The following is a 26383-nucleotide window of genomic DNA, read 5'->3' as shown; positions in this document are numbered from 1 at the left end:
ATGGGCAGGGCGCTGGCTCGGGGGGGCTGCAGTACCGCTCTCTGTCCACAGGGCGGCAGACTTACCGGGAGGGGCGCGCTTCGATTTTCCCGCCCTTTATGCCGCCACCTTGAGAAGGTCAAGCGAGTCCGCGACATCCGCGACACTCCACTCCCAACATGGCGGCCAAACGAGGACCCCCCCCCACCGTGAGGCGTTTACGCAGATGCCTGTCAGAAACACGCCAAATTACAACCGTCCGCGACTCACCTGAGCTCACAGCCCGCGTCCGAGGCACTTGATACGCCACAAAAAATCCCGCCGTGGCCGCGCAGGCGTCAGGGTGCTGTGCAGGCAGTCCGGTTAGACCGACCGCGGGGCCTTCTTTTTCACCGCCATCTTGAGAAGGTCAGAGAAAGTCCGCGACATTCGCGACACGCCACTCTCAACATGGCGGCCGCGAGAAGACCCAGCAGCAGAGAGAGGCGTTTACGCAGATGCCTGTCAGAAACCCGCCGAAAAGCGCCCGCCCACCGCGCCGCTGAGCCGACAGCCCGCGTCCGGGACACATGAAACGCCACAGAAAATCCTGCCGGGGCCGCCCTGGCGCCGGGGTGCCGTGCAGGCAGTTCGGTTAGACGGACCGCGGGTCTTCAACTTGCCCGCCCTTTTGGCCGCCACCTTGAGAAGGTCAAGCGGCTCCGCGACACCCGCCGCACGCCACTCCCAACATGGCGGCTGCGGGGACGCCTGCCTGTGCCGGGCTGCAGTACCGCGCTCTGCCCACAAGGCGGCAGCACCGCCGCGCGCCCCAGCCGGGGGCAGCCGCGCGCCTTGGGGCTGCGGGCAGGGAAGGCGGCGAGAGAGAACAGGGGCGGCCCCCGCCGAAAACTCCTCTGAAAGAAATGCCAAAAAATAAGCCGGAAGAAATTAAACCCTGCCTCTCACCCAATAAGAAACAAAAAGAAAAACACAAAACAAAAAAACCCCCAAAAACCAGCCCAAACCCGAACATTCCTTTAAAACAGTATCTATTTTACTTTTTATATTTTTTCATATTTATATTCACATTTATATCTATCATGTATATATTGGTGTATCATGTAATTTAACAATTTATACTTACAAATTTCTATTTAGATAGAAATTGAATTTCTATATTTCATCTGTTCCCATTACTTAGGTTTATTTCTATGGTTTTATACATATTTTTATATACTGATTAGATATTTCGGGTTAAGATTTTTACTTCTGTAACACTTACATTATTTCTAATTAAACCCCTGCCTTTACCCAAATAAAAGCCAAAAAGAACCCCTTTCCTTTAAAATGTATTTCATTATTTTTTATTTTATTTTTCATATTTATACTCGTATATATCTTAATGTATGGTGTCATTTGTGTTCTATATTACACCTCTTCCTATTATTTATATATATTTCTAGCTTATATTTCTATATCTGTATTTTCATATCTTCTTTCTATATTTCGATATTTAGAAATATCAAACAATAATATCTATATTCATATTATTTAAAACAAAAACCCTGCCTCACACCAAATAAAAAGAAAAAACGACCTTTCTTTTAAATTATATTAACATATTTTATAGTAATATTTTTCGTATTTATTTTCCCATTTATATTTATAATTTCAATTGCCCTATAATGTTATTGATATTCTAGATTACATCTCTTCACATTACTTACACATATTTATATTTAGGTTTACATTTAGAGTTTAATTATAGTTACATATCTTTATATAATATATTTCTATATTTCGATTTACATTTCTATAATACTTGCCTTGTTTAAAATAAAGCCCCTGTCTCTAACCAAATAAAAACCAAAGACACCCCTTCGGTTAAACCGTATTTAAAAGTTTAAAAATAATTTCATTTTTCATCATTATATTCACATGTACATTTCTATTTTTTACTATATTTATAGATTATCTAGTATAGAGAATGCCTTGAAGAACAGACCTGTCTTTATACTATATATTTATATTACTTATATTTAGTTATATTAAATATTTATAGGTATCAGTAGATATATTATAGATTTGTATAGTTGGATTTATAGTTTTATATTATTTATATTTCTACTATTTATAAAAGAACCCAGCCTATAACCTAATAAAAACAAAAAAAAACCCCCAATTTCTTTTAAACTATAGTGAATATTTTTATATTTACAATCTCTACTTATATATATTTGTGTATATATATTAGACTCTATTTTCCATATATTATAGTATGTCACAATAACATACATTATATGATAGTTTTATATATTTATCTGTTTTCCATGTTTATGTTTACAGTTATAGTTTTAGATTTCCTTTCAAATTTATTTTTATTTCTATTTTGACCTGTCTAATAAACCATATCAACTCACTCACCTGACACGTCAGAACCAGAGAAATCCCGACGCGCCTCGGTCAGCGCCGGCGCGCAGGGCACGCTCGTCCCATCGCAGCACATCCAAACAAAACCTATTTCTGCTACTAACAAAGAACAAAGGCCCCACTACATTTCACCCCATTAAAAACTCACAGAAACCCAACTGGAAATAAATTTTAAAACCCCTCTATAACTAGCCCAAACCCCCCCATCCATTCCAATCCTAAACTTCCTCCCAAACCAGTAGCTCAGAAACCCAAAAAACTCAAACACACATTGAAAATGAAATAACTGCTAATAAAAACAAAAACCCATGAAAAAATAAATCAAACCGACTCACTGAACTCAAAACTGTGCAACTGACCCTAAACATTACTACAAAAAGCCCCCAAAGCTCCACCTTTATGCTAACTCACAAATAAGAACAAATAATCTATAAAAATTATCTTAAAAATTAAAAAAAAACTAATTAAAAGCATACAAATAAAAAATCTAAACTATTAAAATACTAAAAATACCACTACCCAAATTTTAAAAAATGTTGCCTATAAAAACCCACCATAAAAATGCCCCTGTCCCCAAAGATAAAACTAAACAAAACCCATCACACCAGAAATAAATCGGAACTTGGGAAAGCTAAAACCGTAACACTCAAGAAGTACACCATATCCCTTCTGGTACACCAGCTACAAACAGCATAAAACAATACAATCAATTCTTAAAAACCACCTTTAAACCACGACCTTTTTAAGAAAACTTTCAACAATTTTAAAACGGCTTTTAACAAAAGCCATCTAATAAATTAACACCCAAAACTCCAGCAGCCGAGCTAGCCCTACCAAATCTCTCTGTTTATACATCCAATAAACAAAACCAAAATCCCAACAATATCCCAAGTCTATTCAAGAAACCTACTGAAATTAATCCTACTCAAATACAAACCAACCCATCCATAAAGTTAGCCTCACTCAAAAAGAAAACAATGACAGAGAGTTAAGAATACCAAGAAATAAAGCAACACACCATACACCACCAACGAATATAATATTCAAGGAAAAAAAAAAAACACTTTTTTTTTTTTTTTTTTTTTTTTTTTTTTTTTTTAAAACTAACTTCTTTTATTAGCTAGAACAAAGGATTTTGCCAGGACTGTAACAACAACTTCTTCTCCTCCTTCCTCTTCTTCTGAAACGTCCCATCTCATTCCCAAATTCCTTACAACTTTTGAGTTTCAATCCAAGCAAAAAGCAAAACTCGTGCACGTGTGCGTCGGATGCTCCTGCCAGGTTCTCCATTGCACCCCACATCTTCTTACACGTTCAGTCTTCGTGCTGTCCTGCCGGGGTGAGTTTCAGAGAAGGATTGGCACATGTGAAGAGAGGATTTCCCCTCCCTCCCTCCCTCCCTCCCCCCCCAGAGCCGGTTTCCTTAGCACATTTCAATAAATTCCAAGCCTGCAATGATGCACACTCGTCCCAAGGCTCACAGCAAGCACGCAGGAGCTCAGGCTTACTTGCTTCCATGGCTCTGTGCCTGAGATAGCTGAGGAAATTTCCCGTGACCCTCTGTTGCAATAAACTGGAATGCAAACTCGGCTCCATCTCAGAGCCTCAGTGGGAGGCAGGAGCACATCTGGCTGACCCACAAAAATCCTTTCTTGGGCGGCGGCACCGCGCTGGAAAGGGGAAACACGTGCTAGTGAACAGCAGCTCAGAAACCATTCTTGTCCAATGTTACCTGCTCTACTTGGCAGCTCACTAACACCAGTCTAATTTTATCACTGCAGGGAGAATTCTGTAGGAAAGTGTCTGATGAGCAGCGACAAGGGCTTCACTCCCTGCTACGCAGCCTGCAACACCCTTGAGAGAGCAGAGCAGCAAAATCACCAAACTCTTCTTGCCGTGGGGCAGGGTAGAAGATCACTGTGGGAAGCACATCAAAAGAGGGGAAATGGTCTATAAATGCACAGACATTTGATTTCAGAAGCCCAGAGATAAGGATGTTCTCTAGGAAGCCAGACGTGACATGATATTTCTAAGATTTTCTTCTTCATTGAAGGAAATCTATGTGTATATATACACACTTAGAAATGATTGCGTGAGGTTTTTTTTTTTTTTTTCTTTTGAAGCTCCAAGAATGATTTCCCATCTTGAGTCACTCAGGAAGAAATGGCCCCTGTGACTCAGGACAGAAGGGCTGCCTGCTCTTTTGATCATGACAGCTTTTGGCTGTACCCGGGAAGCAGGAGCAGCAGCCAGAGCTGAGGCTCAGCAGAGGCTGACCCCGGCCAGCCCCTTCCTCACTTCCCTGTGTCACAACCCTTCCAGGCAGAAGGACGCAAAGCAGGTTACGATTTCTCTCCTAGATATGTTTTTCGAAAATAATACTTCCAGGGGTGATCACAATGGGGGCACAGAAAAACACAAAGAATGAAAAGTACCGTGTTTGGTGTTTTATCAAACGGTGTGTCTTCCCTACCATGTCCGGAAGCTGGATCGATGCACCAAACTTTTCACTGCACCCTTGTCCTTGCTTCTGCGCCATCCTCACCAGCTGCTCTTGGGAAGTGCTTGTATTGCCCTGGAAAGGTGATCACCCTGCACGAAACTGGAGGCTGAGCTTTCGGCCTCTGGAGGAGGGAGCTGCGCCGTGGATCCCGTCCCGATGGCGCTGCAGACGCCAGCACCCGCGGGAGGACTGGGGGGACTCCGAGCTCCACCTCTCTCTGCCCAGGCCCTGGGGAAGATGGGGGAGCTATTCTCCAGAAGCATCGCCCCTGCAATCATCACCTCCATCAACATTCTGAGAGCGCTTTTGGTTTTAACAAAGAGCAACCCTGATTTGCCATTTGCAGATCACAATGGGAATGAACCTGGAAGACAAAACACAAGATCAATTCACAGCTGGACGTTCAAATCTTTTTCTCCAAAACCCAATCAACGTGCAGCTTTTCCCTTAAGCTGAAGTACGGACCAAAGTCATAGAATCGTTCAGGTCAGAAAGGACCTTCAGGCAGCGAAGATGAGCATTTAGGTGTGGCATGAAGCTTGGGGAGCACTGAAGAAGCTGTAAAAGTCAACTGATATTCTTTGGAAATTAAAAACAAAACGAAGTAATTAACTAACAAGGAATCCTCTGCGGAAACGACACACGGGACGGCCTGCGGGGGAGACGCCCGAAAGCCAAAGCTGCGCTTCAGTGGCATCTAAGGTGGGAGTTTTGCAGAGTGCCTGTACACAAGTTTGTTTTCACTGGGATCAGTGAGCAGTGGCCACCGCAGAGCAGGAGGTGCTGTGGCTCAGAAGACCTGGCTGTGAAAAGTACAGGTTATTGTCCCCAAGCACATGCCAGCGGTCTGGAAAAGGGTGATCCGGCTTGACACTGCCGGTGTGCTTGCTAAAGGGGGGGAGCGGCTCAGTCCTCGTCACTCACCTGATGCTCCCAGTCGGGGCGCAGTCGAACGGCACCACTTGGCCGGGCTTCACCTCCCTGGCTATTTTCTGTGCAGGGAACTGCAATGCCATTGCAACTTTTCTGTTCTCGCATCATTCTTCTAGAAAAAAAAAAACAATACGTTGAAGGGGAAACTGCCTTGTCACCGTCCCAAAATCCTTTATCGCTTGTGGTAACCCACGGCACACTCCCTGCCCGTGTTATCTTCACCTTAACTCTGTTTACAAGTGCCATGAATAAACCCAAATCCAACTGAGGAAGCTCCTCTTTGCTCACATTTCAATTCAAGGCTGGAACGATCACCTTGCAAAGAACTTTCCTCTACCGGTGCTAGATGCAAAAGAAAAAAAGCCAACCCAGGAATGCCTGCCACACCGGAGTACACAAAGCTGCTGCTGCTGCTTCCAATGGCTTAGGCTGAGGGCTTCTCTGTTCTTCTTTTGCCCTTCTAACGGGAAGGACTGGCTTTGACTGTCTTTGAACTAGCTACAGATACGAAAGATTTAGTAAACAAGTATTCTTTATCCCATTTCTCTTAAGAGTGTGTCCTGACAGATGTCTTCTTCCTCCTGAGGTTTAGACCACTGTTTGATCTTTTTTTCTTTTCCCCCCGCTTTTTTCCCCCCCTTTATTCCCTGAAGCATTTCACACCATGATGGGCAAAGGCCCAGCAGGAATTAGACTGAACACTGGACACGGAGACAAAAGAAAAGGCTGGAAGTTACTCTTGTTCTCCAGGCTGGCACTGCCAGCTCCTGAGAGCTCAGTCAGGACAGTCAACATTTCTGAGAGTACCTGTACACAGGCGTGTGCAGACCTTGGGTCCTGCTGCGGCTCGCAGCTGCAGGCTCAGACACGCACGCCGAGCTCCTGGATCCTCCACGACAGAGCCGCCTCTCCCTGCTGATCCCGTGCTGTGCCTGCGGAGCAGGGAGGGAAGGAGAGGCACGCAGGGTAGCACAGTGGCAGTGCACAAGCTGCCAGGCCTCACCCATCGGACCTGCACCGAAGAGGAAATCTTACTTTTCAAAACTCTCCATCGTGCCATACAAAACACTGAATCCTTCCCAGTCTGGAAGGGACAGCCTGGCATGATGCCCCTCAGGTCACATCTTACATAAAGGGTTCTTCTTCTCCTGCACAATGCTCTATAGTCTACTTTTACTTTTTATCTTTCTATAGATATAAAAATACCTACAGAAACTATCGATATTCACGAAGCGACCTTCAATCGTAACAGCCAGGCCTCCGCATGACTGCGCTTAACTCCTGCTTAGCTCAGGGCATCTCCCTGTTCCTCAGGCTCCAGAAACCACTGAAACTCCCCTGTTTTCCCCGGGGGGCTGCCTGCTGGCAGCCGCCCTCCTCTCTCCAACGCGGTCACCTGCCAGGCTGTAATATTGACATTGGTGTGACTATCGAGTCATTGGAGACTCATCCACGCTTAAATCAAATAAACCCCCTACTTTTAAGTACTAAATTCCCTACCAAAGCACGCGTTTTACTGACGCCTACACGGGCATACCGGGCAGCTTATTTTCATTCGGAAAAATAAAATAAGCTTCCCCAGTACAAAAGCCCCCTCCAGCAGCAGAGGATGCACCCTGAGTACCTCGGCGAAGAGAGGCCACCACGCCAGTGCCCGTCAGCGGCCCCCCAAAACCCGCCCGCCCGCCCGCGGCGCTGCCGAGCCCACAGCCCGCCAGCCCCGCACCGGAACCACCGCGGAAAGCCCCGACGGGCCGGCGCCGCCACGGGGGCGCCGTGCGGGCAGCGCAGCGAACGGACCGCGAGCCTCGACTGCGCCCCCCCTTCGTGCCGCCATCTTGGGAAGGTCACCCGGCTCCCGGCCGAGCCTCTCCCGAGTCCCGGGACGGCGGCGGCTGCGGGTCCCCGGCAGAGAGAGGCGTCCGTGCCATTGCCTGTCGGCGCCCGCCCGCCACCCGTCCGCCAGCTGCGCCACTGACCCAGGGCCCGTGTGCCCGGCGCTGCATACCTCACGGAAAATCCCGCCGGGCCGGCGGGCAGGCAGTCTGGTATACAGACCGCGGTGCTCCTTTTTCCCGCCCTTTTGGCCGCCATCTTGGGAAGGTCAAGCGCGTCCCGGCCGAGCCGCCCCCCAGGGCGCGATGGCGCGCGGGCCTCGGCACGGACGCGTCCCGGCCGCTGCCCGTCCGGGGGGCGGTACCGCGCTCGGCTGCGGGCGGGGAAGGCGGGCAAAAAACCGGCTGCCATCCCCCAGAAAATCCTCTGAAATAAACGCCGAAAACCTGCCTCTTAGCCAACAGGAACGAAACAAGCGCCCTTTCTTTAAAACCATATTTAAATCTATTTTAGATTTAAATGTTTCATGTTTACATTCACATGCATCTTTATACCGGACATTGATGCGTTAGGTAATTTGTATAATATATTACATCTACTCCTATGGTTTGTATTTATTTATGTTTTGCGTTTTTATACATATCTGTCTATATCGATGGTATATTTCTTTCTTTAGATTTCTATTTATATAATACTTCTATTATTCAAAATAAAAACCCTGTCTCTAACAAAATAAATACAACCCCCCCTTATTTTAAACGCCATTGAAGTATTTTTATTTCTACTTCCTAAAATTATATTCACATATGATTCTTTCGTTTCTTTTGATGCATTATAATAGTGATTACATATAAGATATATAAAATTCTAAAAAAGTATTTAAATTATTATTTCTATTATGTATCATATCTACTGCTACAACTAATTTTTTCTTATATTTTTAAATTTTATATATATCTGTATGTATTTATGATCTATTTCTATCCTTAGATTGCCACCTTTATATTATTTGTATCTAAAATTTTTACAATCAAAACTCTGCCTATTGACAAAAAAAAACCCGCTTTACTATTTAAAAATATTTTTATATTTATAATTTTCATATTTATATTTATAATTTGTTATATAGTATACGATAACATATTGATGTACTCTACTTATATATATCCAATACACATTTCCTATAATATATTATCATAAGATATATACAGTATTACTTGTATTATGTATTGTATCGATTTTTATTATTCTGTATTTATAATTATCTTATATTGTTATATATGTCTGCATATATTTGTCATCCATTTCTATATTTATATTTTGATTGGGGCTTTGTTTCTATTTATAATCTAGATCTTTAGATATCTATAAACAGATGTAATACTCTGTATTAAAAATTATAATAGCTTATTGTAATATATAATGATTCATGTTACATGTTTCACTTTTATATATTCGGTCTATATTTAAATTTTAAGGGGTTTTATTCCCATTTTTATACATCTATTTGTTTTGTTTCATTATCGTTATAGTTATAATTTTACATTTAAAATCCAATTCCTAAATAATAGGACAAAACAAACAGCATCAAATTCCCACCAATATCCTCCAAAAGCATCCAGATACCTCCACCAGCCAACCGACGGCCAGCAAAAAGCCACACAACGCTCTTTGCCGTAACAATTCTCATCACATCAGAAAAATGCAACGAATATAAAAGAAAACCCAATAGAAACGCACACAGCAAATCACCAAAACTACGAGGAAAAATTCAAACCACCTTACTAAACTCCAAGCAGTGCCAATGACCCTGAACTTTACTAAAAAAAAAAAAAAAAAAAAAGAAAAAAATAAAAAAAATTTCTACCTCTACACTAAGTCAAAGAATAACCAATACTCTGTAAAAATAACTTTAAAAACCGAACTAATTAACGAAATAGAAAAAAATCTCAACCACTACAAAATAAGAAAATAACTACCCAAATAAAAAAACTACTTAAAAAGACCCACCCTATAAATACCCATGTTCCAAAAAAAAAAACCCCTGATAAACAACAACCAAATATATCAAAGGCCAAAAAAAAAAAAAAAAAGCACCACCAAAAAAACCCAACCAAAAACCCAACCGAAAACTTAAATTTAAATAAACTTAAATTTACAACAACAACAAAAAAATCCTAACTGAATCAACCCATAGTGCCTCAATCTATCAAAATAAAACGCCGCCTAGAAATGAACACAAAGCCTAAAAAGAAACGGAACCATAAACAATATCTCCCAAACGATCCGTCACAATAAAACATACGCTACAATCGAACAAACCAAATAAATGAAAGCCCTGTAAGACGATAAACACAAACGCAATTATCAATATCTTTAAAACCCCGCTGCTATTAACTACCTGACGCTACCTCAAGCCCACCAGAACAAACGCTACACACTCACGCTACTAAAAGCCACCACAACAGAATTAAACGCCTAACCTCTACTTCACGCTACGACCCATAAAAACCATCGCACACCTTTAGAAAACATCGCACACCCCGGCAAAAAAAAAAAAAAAAAAAAAAAAAAAAAAAAAAAATCCGACAACAAAACTCCATTCAAAACAAACCTTTATCGTCACCACCTGAACCGAGATCCACAGCATTCAGGAAAAACACCCTATCCCTTAGCATCCAGCAACTGCAAACAGAACGAACCGATGCAATCGATTCCCAAAACCCGCCTCGAAACCACGACGTCCAAGAACTTTCAGCAATCGAAGCCCGCGCTGCCGGCACGGACGGAGCGCGGCTGCCGGCAGGACAGCGGCTCCTCCGGCGCGCAGGGGCGGCGCCGCCCCGGAGCCCCCCGCCCGCTCCCCCGGCCCGGCGGGGCCGGCACCGGGCCCAGGGGGCCCCGGCGGCGCCCGAGCCCCGCGCCCGGAGCGGGCAGAGCGGCCGGCACCGGCCGGGCCAGCGCAGGGCCCGGGCCGCCTCTCCCGCCCGCCGGCCCGGCACAGCCCCGCTCGGCTCCGGCACGGCTCGCACCGGCGCTGCCGCGGCAGCCCCGCCGCGCCAAATTCCCCGTCCGCCTCAGCGAGCGCCCGGGCGGTGCCGGGAGGGCTCCCGAGCGGGAACGTTCGGGGCCGGGCCACGGGCAGAAGAAGCGCCCTCGAACGCTGCGGCGCGGCCCGATCGCAAGCCTGCGAACGCTGCGAGAGCTGGAGGTGCCCGCAATTGTACCCCGAAACGGACGCCGCGGGCGGGGCTCACCTCGCTTCAACAAGGGCGAATAAATGTGTGTTCTCCCCTTCAGTTTCATCCCCTGTAATAACAGAAAATAAGGGGTTCTCCTCAAATGAAAGCCTTCAACTGATGGCAAAGAGGGATTTGGACCCCAATTCGAACCCTCGAGAAGGAGGGACAACAGGGCTGCCCCCTCAATTTAAACCTTAGGATGATGAAAATGGGGTGGCTGCCTTCAAATCAAACTCACAATACGACCACGATATTTTTCCAATTCCCCTTAAAACAGAACGCAGGGATTCCCTGTCGCCCCTGTGATAGCCCTAACAGCCTGGAAAAGGCAGGTTTTCCTTCAATCAACACCCTTAAAACCGCAAGTGAAGGGGGATCCCCCCCCCCCGGTTCAAACACAGACAATAATAGAAGAGTAGCTGCTTCCCTCTCCTTAATTTCTTTTGTCCTCATAAGCTCCATTTTTGTTCCTGGGGAACCGGGGAGGGACTGGCAAGATGAAATTGAGAAGGGAAAGGACAAAAGTCCCCGCTCCGAGTCCACACGGGCTCACCTGTTCGGCTGCCGCTTCCCGGCACAAAGCTCTGTCTCTCGGCACCTCCTTTAAGCAACGCTCCGCGTATCCAAGCGCGCATCCTGGTGTTCCCCCAGAGCCCGTGAGAAGCTCTCACCGTCCTTCCACGAGACAGCCCCGGGAACCCCGCTACTCAGCAGCAGCACCATGCAAAAGGGAGCTGAGGCAAACCCTCCCCCTAAAACAGACCCCGGCAGGAGCCGGCCCCTCCTCATCGTCACACTCACACCTGGGGCTGCTCCGAGCCCTCAATCATCGTCACACTCACACCTGGCGCTGGTGCCACTCTCCAACAGCGCCTCTCGGTGACCAGCGCAGAGCCCGCTTCTCACAGACCCAGAGCAAACAGAAATCTGCTACGGGTGTTGGCTTTTCTCATTCCGTCTGGTTCCACAACTAAAACGCGTTCGTGCGCTGATGGCATTGAGAGAAAGCTTTCCAGGGGAGAGAACTGTCATTCAGGTAGCACGCTTTGATACACCTTCAGAAAAAGCAGAATCAGCGCCAACTCCTAAGACCCCCGCTGAGGAACCCAGCCCTCCTTGGGACACCCAATGCACCTCGAAAAAGGAGGGGAGAAGTTCTCGTGCTGAACTCGGCACGGTTCGTCTAAACTCGGTCCTATTCGGTTCTTCGGCTCCACTCGGCTATTTCCGTCCACCCTCGGCTATTTTCGGTTCTTCGGCTCCACTCGGCTATTTTCGGTTCTTCGGCTCCACTCGGCTATTTTCGGTTCTTCGGCTCCACTCGGCTATTTTCGGTTCTTCGGCTCCACTCGGCTATTGTCGGCTAACCTCGGGGGGCTGCAGTACCGCGCTCTGCCCACCAGGCGGCTAAAAAGCAAAAAAAAGTCAACAAAGAACAACCCAAGCCTTTCTTTTAAACAATATTTAAATATATTTTATTTTCAAATTTTTCATGTTTATACCCAAATTTCGATTTAGAATGTATATTGATGCCTAATGTTGATTTCTATATTTATAATTTTCTATTGATATATACATTTATATTCTATATTTAATCGATTCCTATTACTTAGATTTATTAATATATTTTACATATTGATTATATATTTCTGGTTAAGATTTTATAATTCTGTAACAATCATATGATTTCAAATAAAACCCCTGCCTCTACCCAAATAAAAGCCAAAAAGAACCCCTTTCTTTTAAACTTTATTTGATTTTTTTTAAATTACATTTTTCATATTTATACTCCCATGTACAGTTTAAATGTGTATTCATGTATAGTGTCATTTGTGTTCTATATTACATCTCTCCCTATTATATTTATTTCTATTTTATATTTCTCTATCTATATATTTATATCCTGATTATATATTTTTATATTTAGAAATAGACAAAAATAATATCTATATTCATATTATTTAAAACAAAACCCCTGCCTCTAACCCAATAAAAACGAAAAAAAAAAAAAAAAACCACCAACCCTTTGTTGTAAAAAATATTTAAATTTTTTTTTTTTTTAGATTTATAGTCCTTTCTATTTAAAAATGTATATTGATGTACAACGTTTATTTGTACATTTATGTTTATCGTTTTCTATCTGTATATAAATTTATATTCTATATTACATACATTCCTATTGTTTATATTTATTTATATATTTTTATACATATGTTTTTATCTTGATTATATATGTCTGGTTAAGTTTTTTACTTCTGTAACACTTCTATTATTTAAAAAAATAAACCTGCCTCGAACCAAATAAAAGCCGAGAAGAACCACTTTTTTTTAACTGTATTTAATTTTTTTTTTACTTATGGTTTTTATATTTAGACTCACATTTACATTTCAAATGTATATTAATGTATATATTAATTATTTCTGCTCTCTATTACTTCTCTTCCTATTATTTCTATTGATTTATACTTTATATCTACATTTATATCCTGATTATATAGTTCTATATTTAGAAATAGAAAACAATAATATCTATATTCATATTATTTAAAATAAAAGCCCTGCCTCTAACCAAATAAAAACGAAAAGAACCCTTTCTTTTAACCTATATTTACATATCTTTATATTTACATTTTTCATATTTATATACACATTCATACGAATGAATTATTTTGCCGCCTAATATTATTTATATTCTAAATGACACCTCTTCATATTACTTACATATATTCATATTTAAATTTAAATTTATCGTTTAGTTATAGGTGTATATCTTTATACATTTATTTTATCTTTCTCTATTTAGATATAGAAAATATTTCTAAAATATTTACATTATTTAAAATAAAACCCTTGCCTCTAACCAAATGAAAACCAGAAACACCCCTTTATTTACAACCTATTTAAAGATTTAAAAATAATTTTGTTCTGCCTAATTATATTTACATGTCCATTTATAATTTTTATTCGTTATATTTATAGATGTGATATATAGTCTAGAGAAAACCTTTTAATCTATCAGATATAGTATTTTTATAATAGGTATTTCTATAAGTTTAATTTATTTATATTAGATATTTACAGGTATCGGTATATATAGTATATATTTGTATAGTCGGATTTATATTTTTATATTATTTATATTTATAATCCTTTTCAAAAACTCCAGCCTATAACCTAATAAAAACCAAAAAAGCCCCAATTTTTTTTAAACGACATTTAAATATTTTTCTGTTTACGATCCCTATTTCTATCTCTTTGTACAGATCTCTATCCCTCTAGCGCCCTTTTTGCGGTCGCTTCCAACGCCTGGGGATGGGCAGGGCGCTGGCTCGGGGGGGCTGCAGTACCGCTCTCTGTCCACAGGGCGGCAGACTTACCGGGAGGGGCGCGCTTCGATTTTCCCGCCCTTTATGCCGCCACCTTGAGAAGGTCAAGCGAGTCCGCGACATCCGCGACACTCCACTCCCAACATGGCGGCCAAACGAGGACCCCCCCCCACCGTGAGGCGTTTACGCAGATGCCTGTCAGAAACACGCCAAATTACAACCGTCCGCGACTCACCTGAGCTCACAGCCCGCGTCCGAGGCACTTGATACGCCACAAAAAATCCCGCCGTGGCCGCGCAGGCGTCAGGGTGCTGTGCAGGCAGTCCGGTTAGACCGACCGCGGGGCCTTCTTTTTCACCGCCATCTTGAGAAGGTCAGAGAAAGTCCGCGACATTCGCGACACGCCACTCTCAACATGGCGGCCGCGAGAAGACCCAGCAGCAGAGAGAGGCGTTTACGCAGATGCCTGTCAGAAACCCGCCGAAAAGCGCCCGCCCACCGCGCCGCTGAGCCGACAGCCCGCGTCCGGGACACATGAAACGCCACAGAAAATCCTGCCGGGGCCGCCCTGGCGCCGGGGTGCCGTGCAGGCAGTTCGGTTAGACGGACCGCGGGTCTTCAACTTGCCCGCCCTTTTGGCCGCCACCTTGAGAAGGTCAAGCGGCTCCGCGACACCCGCCGCACGCCACTCCCAACATGGCGGCTGCGGGGACGCCTGCCTGTGCCGGGCTGCAGTACCGCGCTCTGCCCACAAGGCGGCAGCACCGCCGCGCGCCCCAGCCGGGGGCAGCCGCGCGCCTTGGGGCTGCGGGCAGGGAAGGCGGCGAGAGAGAACAGGGGCGGCCCCCGCCGAAAACTCCTCTGAAAGAAATGCCAAAAAATAAGCCGGAAGAAATTAAACCCTGCCTCTCACCCAATAAGAAACAAAAAGAAAAACACAAAACAAAAAAACCCCCAAAAACCAGCCCAAACCCGAACATTCCTTTAAAACAGTATCTATTTTACTTTTTATATTTTTTCATATTTATATTCACATTTATATCTATCATGTATATATTGGTGTATCATGTAATTTAACAATTTATACTTACAAATTTCTATTTAGATAGAAATTGAATTTCTATATTTCATCTGTTCCCATTACTTAGGTTTATTTCTATGGTTTTATACATATTTTTATATACTGATTAGATATTTCGGGTTAAGATTTTTACTTCTGTAACACTTACATTATTTCTAATTAAACCCCTGCCTTTACCCAAATAAAAGCCAAAAAGAACCCCTTTCCTTTAAAATGTATTTCATTATTTTTTATTTTATTTTTCATATTTATACTCGTATATATCTTAATGTATGGTGTCATTTGTGTTCTATATTACACCTCTTCCTATTATTTATATATATTTCTAGCTTATATTTCTATATCTGTATTTTCATATCTTCTTTCTATATTTCGATATTTAGAAATATCAAACAATAATATCTATATTCATATTATTTAAAACAAAAACCCTGCCTCACACCAAATAAAAAGAAAAAACGACCTTTCTTTTAAATTATATTAACATATTTTATAGTAATATTTTTCGTATTTATTTTCCCATTTATATTTATAATTTCAATTGCCCTATAATGTTATTGATATTCTAGATTACATCTCTTCACATTACTTACACATATTTATATTTAGGTTTACATTTAGAGTTTAATTATAGTTACATATCTTTATATAATATATTTCTATATTTCGATTTACATTTCTATAATACTTGCCTTGTTTAAAATAAAGCCCCTGTCTCTAACCAAATAAAAACCAAAGACACCCCTTCGGTTAAACCGTATTTAAAAGTTTAAAAATAATTTCATTTTTCATCATTATATTCACATGTACATTTCTATTTTTTACTATATTTATAGATTATCTAGTATAGAGAATGCCTTGAAGAACAGACCTGTCTTTATACTATATATTTATATTACTTATATTTAGTTATATTAAATATTTATAGGTATCAGTAGATATATTATAGATTTGTATAGTTGGATTTATAGTTTTATATTATTTATATTTCTACTATTTATAAAAGAACCCAGCCTATAACCTAATAAAAACAAAAAAAAACCCCCAATTTCTTTTAAACTATAGTGAATATTTTTATATTTACAATCTCTACTTATATATATTTGTGTATATATATTAGACTCTATTTTCCATATATTATAGTATGTCACAATAACATACATTATATGATAGTTTTATATATTTATCTGTTTTCCATGTTTATGTTTACAGTTATAGTTTTAGATTTCCTTTCAAATTTATTTTTATTTCTATTTTGACCTGTCTAATAAACCATATCAACTCACTCACCTGACACGTCAGAACCAGAGAAATCCCGACGCGCCTCGGTCAGCGCCGGCGCGCAGGGCACGCTCGTCCCATCGCAGCACATCCAAACAAAACCTATTTCTGCTACTAACAAAGAACAAAGGCCCCACTACATTTCACCCCATTAAAAACTCACAGAAACCCAACTGGAAATAAATTTTAAAACCCCTCTATAACTAGCCCAAACCCCCCCATCCATTCCAATCCTAAACTTCCTCCCAAACCAGTAGCTCAGAAACCCAAAAAACTCAAACACACATTGAAAATGAAATAACTGCTAATAAAAACAAAAACCCATGAAAAAATAAATCAAACCGACTCACTGAACTCAAAACTGTGCAACTGACCCTAAACATTACTACAAAAAGCCCCCAAAGCTCCACCTTTATGCTAACTCACAAATAAGAACAAATAATCTATAAAAATTATCTTAAAAATTAAAAAAAAACTAATTAAAAGCATACAAATAAAAAATCTAAACTATTAAAATACTAAAAATACCACTACCCAAATTTTAAAAAATGTTGCCTATAAAAACCCACCATAAAAATGCCCCTGTCCCCAAAGATAAAACTAAACAAAACCCATCACACCAGAAATAAATCGGAACTTGGGAAAGCTAAAACCGTAACACTCAAGAAGTACACCATATCCCTTCTGGTACACCAGCTACAAACAGCATAAAACAATACAATCAATTCTTAAAAACCACCTTTAAACCACGACCTTTTTAAGAAAACTTTCAACAATTTTAAAACGGCTTTTAACAAAAGCCATCTAATAAATTAACACCCAAAACTCCAGCAGCCGAGCTAGCCCTACCAAATCTCTCTGTTTATACATCCAATAAACAAAACCAAAATCCCAACAATATCCCAAGTCTATTCAAGAAACCTACTGAAATTAATCCTACTCAAATACAAACCAACCCATCCATAAAGTTAGCCTCACTCAAAAAGAAAACAATGACAGAGAGTTAAGAATACCAAGAAATAAAGCAACACACCATACACCACCAACGAATATAATATTCAAGGAAAAAAAAAAAACACTTTTTTTTTTTTTTTTTTTTTTTTTTTTTTTTTTTAAAACTAACTTCTTTTATTAGCTAGAACAAAGGATTTTGCCAGGACTGTAACAACAACTTCTTCTCCTCCTTCCTCTTCTTCTGAAACGTCCCATCTCATTCCCAAATTCCTTACAACTTTTGAGTTTCAATCCAAGCAAAAAGCAAAACTCGTGCACGTGTGCGTCGGATGCTCCTGCCAGGTTCTCCATTGCACCCCACATCTTCTTACACGTTCAGTCTTCGTGCTGTCCTGCCGGGGTGAGTTTCAGAGAAGGATTGGCACATGTGAAGAGAGGATTTCCCCTCCCTCCCTCCCTCCCTCCCCCCCCAGAGCCGGTTTCCTTAGCACATTTCAATAAATTCCAAGCCTGCAATGATGCACACTCGTCCCAAGGCTCACAGCAAGCACGCAGGAGCTCAGGCTTACTTGCTTCCATGGCTCTGTGCCTGAGATAGCTGAGGAAATTTCCCGTGACCCTCTGTTGCAATAAACTGGAATGCAAACTCGGCTCCATCTCAGAGCCTCAGTGGGAGGCAGGAGCACATCTGGCTGACCCACAAAAATCCTTTCTTGGGCGGCGGCACCGCGCTGGAAAGGGGAAACACGTGCTAGTGAACAGCAGCTCAGAAACCATTCTTGTCCAATGTTACCTGCTCTACTTGGCAGCTCACTAACACCAGTCTAATTTTATCACTGCAGGGAGAATTCTGTAGGAAAGTGTCTGATGAGCAGCGACAAGGGCTTCACTCCCTGCTACGCAGCCTGCAACACCCTTGAGAGAGCAGAGCAGCAAAATCACCAAACTCTTCTTGCCGTGGGGCAGGGTAGAAGATCACTGTGGGAAGCACATCAAAAGAGGGGAAATGGTCTATAAATGCACAGACATTTGATTTCAGAAGCCCAGAGATAAGGATGTTCTCTAGGAAGCCAGACGTGACATGATATTTCTAAGATTTTCTTCTTCATTGAAGGAAATCTATGTGTATATATACACACTTAGAAATGATTGCGTGAGGTTTTTTTTTTTTTTTTCTTTTGAAGCTCCAAGAATGATTTCCCATCTTGAGTCACTCAGGAAGAAATGGCCCCTGTGACTCAGGACAGAAGGGCTGCCTGCTCTTTTGATCATGACAGCTTTTGGCTGTACCCGGGAAGCAGGAGCAGCAGCCAGAGCTGAGGCTCAGCAGAGGCTGACCCCGGCCAGCCCCTTCCTCACTTCCCTGTGTCACAACCCTTCCAGGCAGAAGGACGCAAAGCAGGTTACGATTTCTCTCCTAGATATGTTTTTCGAAAATAATACTTCCAGGGGTGATCACAATGGGGGCACAGAAAAACACAAAGAATGAAAAGTACCGTGTTTGGTGTTTTATCAAACGGTGTGTCTTCCCTACCATGTCCGGAAGCTGGATCGATGCACCAAACTTTTCACTGCACCCTTGTCCTTGCTTCTGCGCCATCCTCACCAGCTGCTCTTGGGAAGTGCTTGTATTGCCCTGGAAAGGTGATCACCCTGCACGAAACTGGAGGCTGAGCTTTCGGCCTCTGGAGGAGGGAGCTGCGCCGTGGATCCCGTCCCGATGGCGCTGCAGACGCCAGCACCCGCGGGAGGACTGGGGGGACTCCGAGCTCCACCTCTCTCTGCCCAGGCCCTGGGGAAGATGGGGGAGCTATTCTCCAGAAGCATCGCCCCTGCAATCATCACCTCCATCAACATTCTGAGAGCGCTTTTGGTTTTAACAAAGAGCAACCCTGATTTGCCATTTGCAGATCACAATGGGAATGAACCTGGAAGACAAAACACAAGATCAATTCACAGCTGGACGTTCAAATCTTTTTCTCCAAAACCCAATCAACGTGCAGCTTTTCCCTTAAGCTGAAGTACGGACCAAAGTCATAGAATCGTTCAGGTCAGAAAGGACCTTCAGGCAGCGAAGATGAGCATTTAGGTGTGGCATGAAGCTTGGGGAGCACTGAAGAAGCTGTAAAAGTCAACTGATATTCTTTGGAAATTAAAAACAAAACGAAGTAATTAACTAACAAGGAATCCTCTGCGGAAACGACACACGGGACGGCCTGCGGGGGAGACGCCCGAAAGCCAAAGCTGCGCTTCAGTGGCATCTAAGGTGGGAGTTTTGCAGAGTGCCTGTACACAAGTTTGTTTTCACTGGGATCAGTGAGCAGTGGCCACCGCAGAGCAGGAGGTGCTGTGGCTCAGAAGACCTGGCTGTGAAAAGTACAGGTTATTGTCCCCAAGCACATGCCAGCGGTCTGGAAAAGGGTGATCCGGCTTGACACTGCCGGTGTGCTTGCTAAAGGGGGGGAGCGGCTCAGTCCTCGTCACTCACCTGATGCTCCCAGTCGGGGCGCAGTCGAACGGCACCACTTGGCCGGGCTTCACCTCCCTGGCTATTTTCTGTGCAGGGAACTGCAATGCCATTGCAACTTTTCTGTTCTCGCATCATTCTTCTAGAAAAAAAAAAACAATACGTTGAAGGGGAAACTGCCTTGTCACCGTCCCAAAATCCTTTATCGCTTGTGGTAACCCACGGCACACTCCCTGCCCGTGTTATCTTCACCTTAACTCTGTTTACAAGTGCCATGAATAAACCCAAATCCAACTGAGGAAGCTCCTCTTTGCTCACATTTCAATTCAAGGCTGGAACGATCACCTTGCAAAGAACTTTCCTCTACCGGTGCTAGATGCAAAAGAAAAAAAGCCAACCCAGGAATGCCTGCCACACCGGAGTACACAAAGCTGCTGCTGCTGCTTCCAATGGCTTAGGCTGAGGGCTTCTCTGTTCTTCTTTTGCCCTTCTAACGGGAAGGACTGGCTTTGACTGTCTTTGAACTAGCTACAGATACGAAAGATTTAGTAAACAAGTATTCTTTATCCCATTTCTCTTAAGAGTGTGTCCTGACAGATGTCTTCTTCCTCCTGAGGTTTAGACCACTGTTTGATCTTTTTTTCTTTTCCCCCCGCTTTTTTCCCCCCCTTTATTCCCTGAAGCATTTCACACCATGATGGGCAAAGGCCCAGCAGGAATTAGACTGAACACTGGACACGGAGACAAAAGAAAAGGCTGGAAGTTACTCTTGTTCTCCAGGCTGGCACTGCCAGCTCCTGAGAGCTCAGTCAGGACAGTCAACATTTCTGAGAGTACCTGTACACAGGCGTGTGCAGACCTTGGGTCCTGCTGCGGCTCGCAGCTGCAGGCTCAGACACGCACGCCGAGCTCCTGGATCCTCCACGACAGAGCCGCCTCTCCCTGCTGATCCCGTGCTGTGCCTGCGGAGCAGGGAGGGAAGGAGAGGCACGCAGGGTAGCACAGTGGCAGTGCACAAGCTGCCAGGCCTCACCCATCGGACCTGCACCGAAGAGGAAATCTTACTTTTCAAAACTCTCCATCGTGCCATACAAAACACTGAATCCTTCCCAGTCTGGAAGGGACAGCCTGGCATGATGCCCCTCAGGTCACATCTTACATAAAGGGTTCTTCTTCTCCTGCACAATGCTCTATAGTCTACTTTTACTTTTTATCTTTCTATAGATATAAAAATACCTACAGAAACTATCGATATTCACGAAGCGACCTTCAATCGTAACAGCCAGGCCTCCGCATGACTGCGCTTAACTCCTGCTTAGCTCAGGGCATCTCCCTGTTCCTCAGGCTCCAGAAACCACTGAAACTCCCCTGTTTTCCCCGGGGGGCTGCCTGCTGGCAGCCGCCCTCCTCTCTCCAACGCGGTCACCTGCCAGGCTGTAATATTGACATTGGTGTGACTATCGAGTCATTGGAGACTCATCCACGCTTAAATCAAATAAACCCCCTACTTTTAAGTACTAAATTCCCTACCAAAGCACGCGTTTTACTGACGCCTACACGGGCATACCGGGCAGCTTATTTTCATTCGGAAAAATAAAATAAGCTTCCCCAGTACAAAAGCCCCCTCCAGCAGCAGAGGATGCACCCTGAGTACCTCGGCGAAGAGAGGCCACCACGCCAGTGCCCGTCAGCGGCCCCCCAAAACCCGCCCGCCCGCCCGCGGCGCTGCCGAGCCCACAGCCCGCCAGCCCCGCACCGGAACCACCGCGGAAAGCCCCGACGGGCCGGCGCCGCCACGGGGGCGCCGTGCGGGCAGCGCAGCGAACGGACCGCGAGCCTCGACTGCGCCCCCCCTTCCTGCCGCCATCTTGGGAAGGTCACCCGGCTCCCGGCCGAGCCTCTCCCGAGTCCCGGGACGGCGGCGGCTGCGGGTCCCCGGCAGAGAGAGGCGTCCGTGCCATTGCCTGTCGGCGCCCGCCCGCCACCCGTCCGCCAGCTGCGCCACTGACCCAGGGCCCGTGTGCCCGGCGCTGCATACCTCACGGAAAATCCCGCCGGGCCGGCGGGCAGGCAGTCTGGTATACAGACCGCGGTGCTCCTTTTTCCCGCCCTTTTGGCCGCCATCTTGGGAAGGTCAAGCGCGTCCCGGCCGAGCCGCCCCCCAGGGCGCGATGGCGCGCGGGCCTCGGCACGGACGCGTCCCGGCCGCTGCCCGTCCGGGGGGCGGTACCGCGCTCGGCTGCGGGCGGGGAAGGCGGGCAAAAAACCGGCTGCCATCCCCCAGAAAATCCTCTGAAATAAACGCCGAAAACCTGCCTCTTAGCCAACAGGAACGAAACAAGCGCCCTTTCTTTAAAACCATATTTAAATCTATTTTAGATTTAAATGTTTCATGTTTACATTCACATGCATCTTTATACCGGACATTGATGCGTTAGGTAATTTGTATAATATATTACATCTACTCCTATGGTTTGTATTTATTTATGTTTTGCGTTTTTATACATATCTGTCTATATCGATGGTATATTTCTTTCTTTAGATTTCTATTTATATAATACTTCTATTATTCAAAATAAAAACCCTGTCTCTAACAAAATAAATACAACCCCCCCTTATTTTAAACGCCATTGAAGTATTTTTATTTCTACTTCCTAAAATTATATTCACATATGATTCTTTCGTTTCTTTTGATGCATTATAATAGTGATTACATATAAGATATATAAAATTCTAAAAAAGTATTTAAATTATTATTTCTATTATGTATCATATCTACTGCTACAACTAATTTTTTCTTATATTTTTAAATTTTATATATATCTGTATGTATTTATGATCTATTTCTATCCTTAGATTGCCACCTTTATATTATTTGTATCTAAAATTTTTACAATCAAAACTCTGCCTATTGACAAAAAAAAACCCGCTTTACTATTTAAAAATATTTTTATATTTATAATTTTCATATTTATATTTATAATTTGTTATATAGTATACGATAACATATTGATGTACTCTACTTATATATATCCAATACACATTTCCTATAATATATTATCATAAGATATATACAGTATTACTTGTATTATGTATTGTATCGATTTTTATTATTCTGTATTTATAATTATCTTATATTGTTATATATGTCTGCATATATTTGTCATCCATTTCTATATTTATATTTTGATTGGGGCTTTGTTTCTATTTATAATCTAGATCTTTAGATATCTATAAACAGATGTAATACTCTGTATTAAAAATTATAATAGCTTATTGTAATATATAATGATTCATGTTACATGTTTCACTTTTATATATTCGGTCTATATTTAAATTTTAAGGGGTTTTATTCCCATTTTTATACATCTATTTGTTTTGTTTCATTATCGTTATAGTTATAATTTTACATTTAAAATCCAATTCCTAAATAATAGGACAAAACAAACAGCATCAAATTCCCACCAATATCCTCCAAAAGCATCCAGATACCTCCACCAGCCAACCGACGGCCAGCAAAAAGCCACACAACGCTCTTTGCCGTAACAATTCTCATCACATCAGAAAAATGCAACGAATATAAAAGAAAACCCAATAGAAACGCACACAGCAAATCACCAAAACTACGAGGAAAAATTCAAACCACCTTACTAAACTCCAAGCAGTGCCAATGACCCTGAACTTTACTAAAAAAAAAAAAAAAAAAAAAGAAAAAAATAAAAAAAATTTCTACCTCTACACTAAGTCAAAGAATAACCAATACTCTGTAAAAATAACTTTAAAAACCGAACTAATTAACGAAATAGAAAAAAATCTCAACCACTACAAAATAAGAAAATAACTACCCAAATAAAAAAACTACTTAAAAAGACCCACCCTATAAATACCCATGTTCCAAAAAAAAAAACCCCTGATAAACAACAACCAAATATATCAAAGGCCAAAAAAAAAAAAAAAAAGCACCACCAAAAAAACCCAACCAAAAACCCAACCGAAAACTTAAATTTAAATAAACTTAAATTTACAACAACAACAAAAAAATCCTAACTGAATCAACCCATAGTGCCTCAATCTATCAAAATAAAACGCCGCCTAGAAATGAACACAAAGCCTAAAAAGAAACGGAACCATAAACAATATCTCCCAAACGATCCGTCACAATAAAACATACGCTACAATCGAACAAACCAAATAAATGAAAGCCCTGTAAGACGATAAACACAAACGCAATTATCAATATCTTTAAAACCCCGCTGCTATTAACTACCTGACGCTACCTCAAGCCCACCAGAACAAACGCTACACACTCACGCTACTAAAAGCCACCACAACAGAATTAAACGCCTAACCTCTACTTCACGCTACGACCCATAAAAACCATCGCACACCTTTAGAAAACATCGCACACCCCGGCAAAAAAAAAAAAAAAAAAAAAAAAAAAAAAAAAAAAAATCCGACAACAAAACTCCATTCAAAACAAACCTTTATCGTCACCACCTGAACCGAGATCCACAGCATTCAGGAAAAACACCCTATCCCTTAGCATCCAGCAACTGCAAACAGAACGAACCGATGCAATCGATTCCCAAAACCCGCCTCGAAACCACGACGTCCAAGAACTTTCAGCAATCGAAGCCCGCGCTGCCGGCACGGACGGAGCGCGGCTGCCGGCAGGACAGCGGCTCCTCCGGCGCGCAGGGGCGGCGCCGCCCCGGAGCCCCCCGCCCGCTCCCCCGGCCCGGCGGGGCCGGCACCGGGCCCAGGGGGCCCCGGCGGCGCCCGAGCCCCGCGCCCGGAGCGGGCAGAGCGGCCGGCACCGGCCGGGCCAGCGCAGGGCCCGGGCCGCCTCTCCCGCCCGCCGGCCCGGCACAGCCCCGCTCGGCTCCGGCACGGCTCGCACCGGCGCTGCCGCGGCAGCCCCGCCGCGCCAAATTCCCCGTCCGCCTCAGCGAGCGCCCGGGCGGTGCCGGGAGGGCTCCCGAGCGGGAACGTTCGGGGCCGGGCCACGGGCAGAAGAAGCGCCCTCGAACGCTGCGGCGCGGCCCGATCGCAAGCCTGCGAACGCTGCGAGAGCTGGAGGTGCCCGCAATTGTACCCCGAAACGGACGCCGCGGGCGGGGCTCACCTCGCTTCAACAAGGGCGAATAAATGTGTGTTCTCCCCTTCAGTTTCACCCCCTGTAATAACAGAAAATAAGGGGTTCTCCTCAAATGAAAGCCTTCAACTGATGGCAAAGAGGGATTTGGACCCCAATTCGAACCCTCGAGAAGGAGGGACAACAGGGCTGCCCCCTCAATTTAAACCTTAGGATGATGAAAATGGGGTGGCTGCCTTCAAATCAAACTCACAATACGACCACGATATTTTTCCAATTCCCCTTAAAACAGAACGCAGGGATTCCCTGTCGCCCCTGTGATAGCCCTAACAGCCTGGAAAAGGCAGGTTTTCCTTCAATCAACACCCTTAAAACCGCAAGTGAAGGGGGATCCCCCCCCCCCGGTTCAAACACAGACAATAATAGAAGAGTAGCTGCTTCCCTCTCCTTAATTTCTTTTGTCCTCATAAGCTCCATTTTTGTTCCTGGGGAACCGGGGAGGGACTGGCAAGATGAAATTGAGAAGGGAAAGGACAAAAGTCCCCGCTCCGAGTCCACACGGGCTCACCTGTTCGGCTGCCGCTTCCCGGCACAAAGCTCTGTCTCTCGGCACCTCCTTTAAGCAACGCTCCGCGTATCCAAGCGCGCATCCTGGTGTTCCCCCAGAGCCCGTGAGAAGCTCTCACCGTCCTTCCACGAGACAGCCCCGGGAACCCCGCTACTCAGCAGCAGCACCATGCAAAAGGGAGCTGAGGCAAACCCTCCCCCTAAAACAGACCCCGGCAGGAGCCGGCCCCTCCTCATCGTCACACTCACACCTGGGGCTGCTCCGAGCCCTCAATCATCGTCACACTCACACCTGGCGCTGGTGCCACTCTCCAACAGCGCCTCTCGGTGACCAGCGCAGAGCCCGCTTCTCACAGACCCAGAGCAAACAGAAATCTGCTACGGGTGTTGGCTTTTCTCATTCCGTCTGGTTCCACAACTAAAACGCGTTCGTGCGCTGATGGCATTGAGAGAAAGCTTTCCAGGGGAGAGAACTGTCATTCAGGTAGCACGCTTTGATACACCTTCAGAAAAAGCAGAATCAGCGCCAACTCCTAAGACCCCCGCTGAGGAACCCAGCCCTCCTTGGGACACCCAATGCACCTCGAAAAAGGAGGGGAGAAGTTCTCGTGCTGAACTCGGCACGGTTCGTCTAAACTCGGTCCTATTCGGTTCTTCGGCTCCACTCGGCTATTTCCGTCCACCCTCGGCTATTTTCGGTTCTTCGG

The 26383-nt window shown here is 44.0% G+C and overlaps 2 long non-coding RNA genes across 2 annotated transcripts; both read right to left on the bottom strand.

Moving 5' to 3' along the window:
- Window positions 1–3495: 3495 nt before the first annotated feature.
- LOC132326975 (uncharacterized) lies at window positions 3496–4309 on the bottom strand. Its single transcript, XR_009486398.1, has 2 exons — window positions 4124–4309; window positions 3496–3722 (listed from the first exon to the last, which is right to left on the bottom strand). It is a non-coding gene; the product is annotated as an uncharacterized LOC132326975 (long non-coding RNA).
- Window positions 4310–17712: 13403 nt separating this feature from the next.
- Window positions 17713–18526, bottom strand: LOC132326974 (uncharacterized). The gene is made up of 2 exons (XR_009486396.1): window positions 18341–18526; window positions 17713–17939 (listed from the first exon to the last, which is right to left on the bottom strand). It is a non-coding gene; the product is annotated as an uncharacterized LOC132326974 (long non-coding RNA).
- Between the last annotated feature and the right edge of the window lie 7857 nt (window positions 18527–26383).

The sequence above is a fragment of the Haemorhous mexicanus genome, chromosome 4 (genome assembly GCF_027477595.1).
Source record: "Haemorhous mexicanus isolate bHaeMex1 chromosome 4, bHaeMex1.pri, whole genome shotgun sequence".
Classification (NCBI taxonomy): Eukaryota; Metazoa; Chordata; class Aves; order Passeriformes; family Fringillidae; genus Haemorhous; species Haemorhous mexicanus.
Note: the sequence above shows the minus strand (reverse complement) of the source record. Positions and strands in the feature narration are given on the sequence as shown.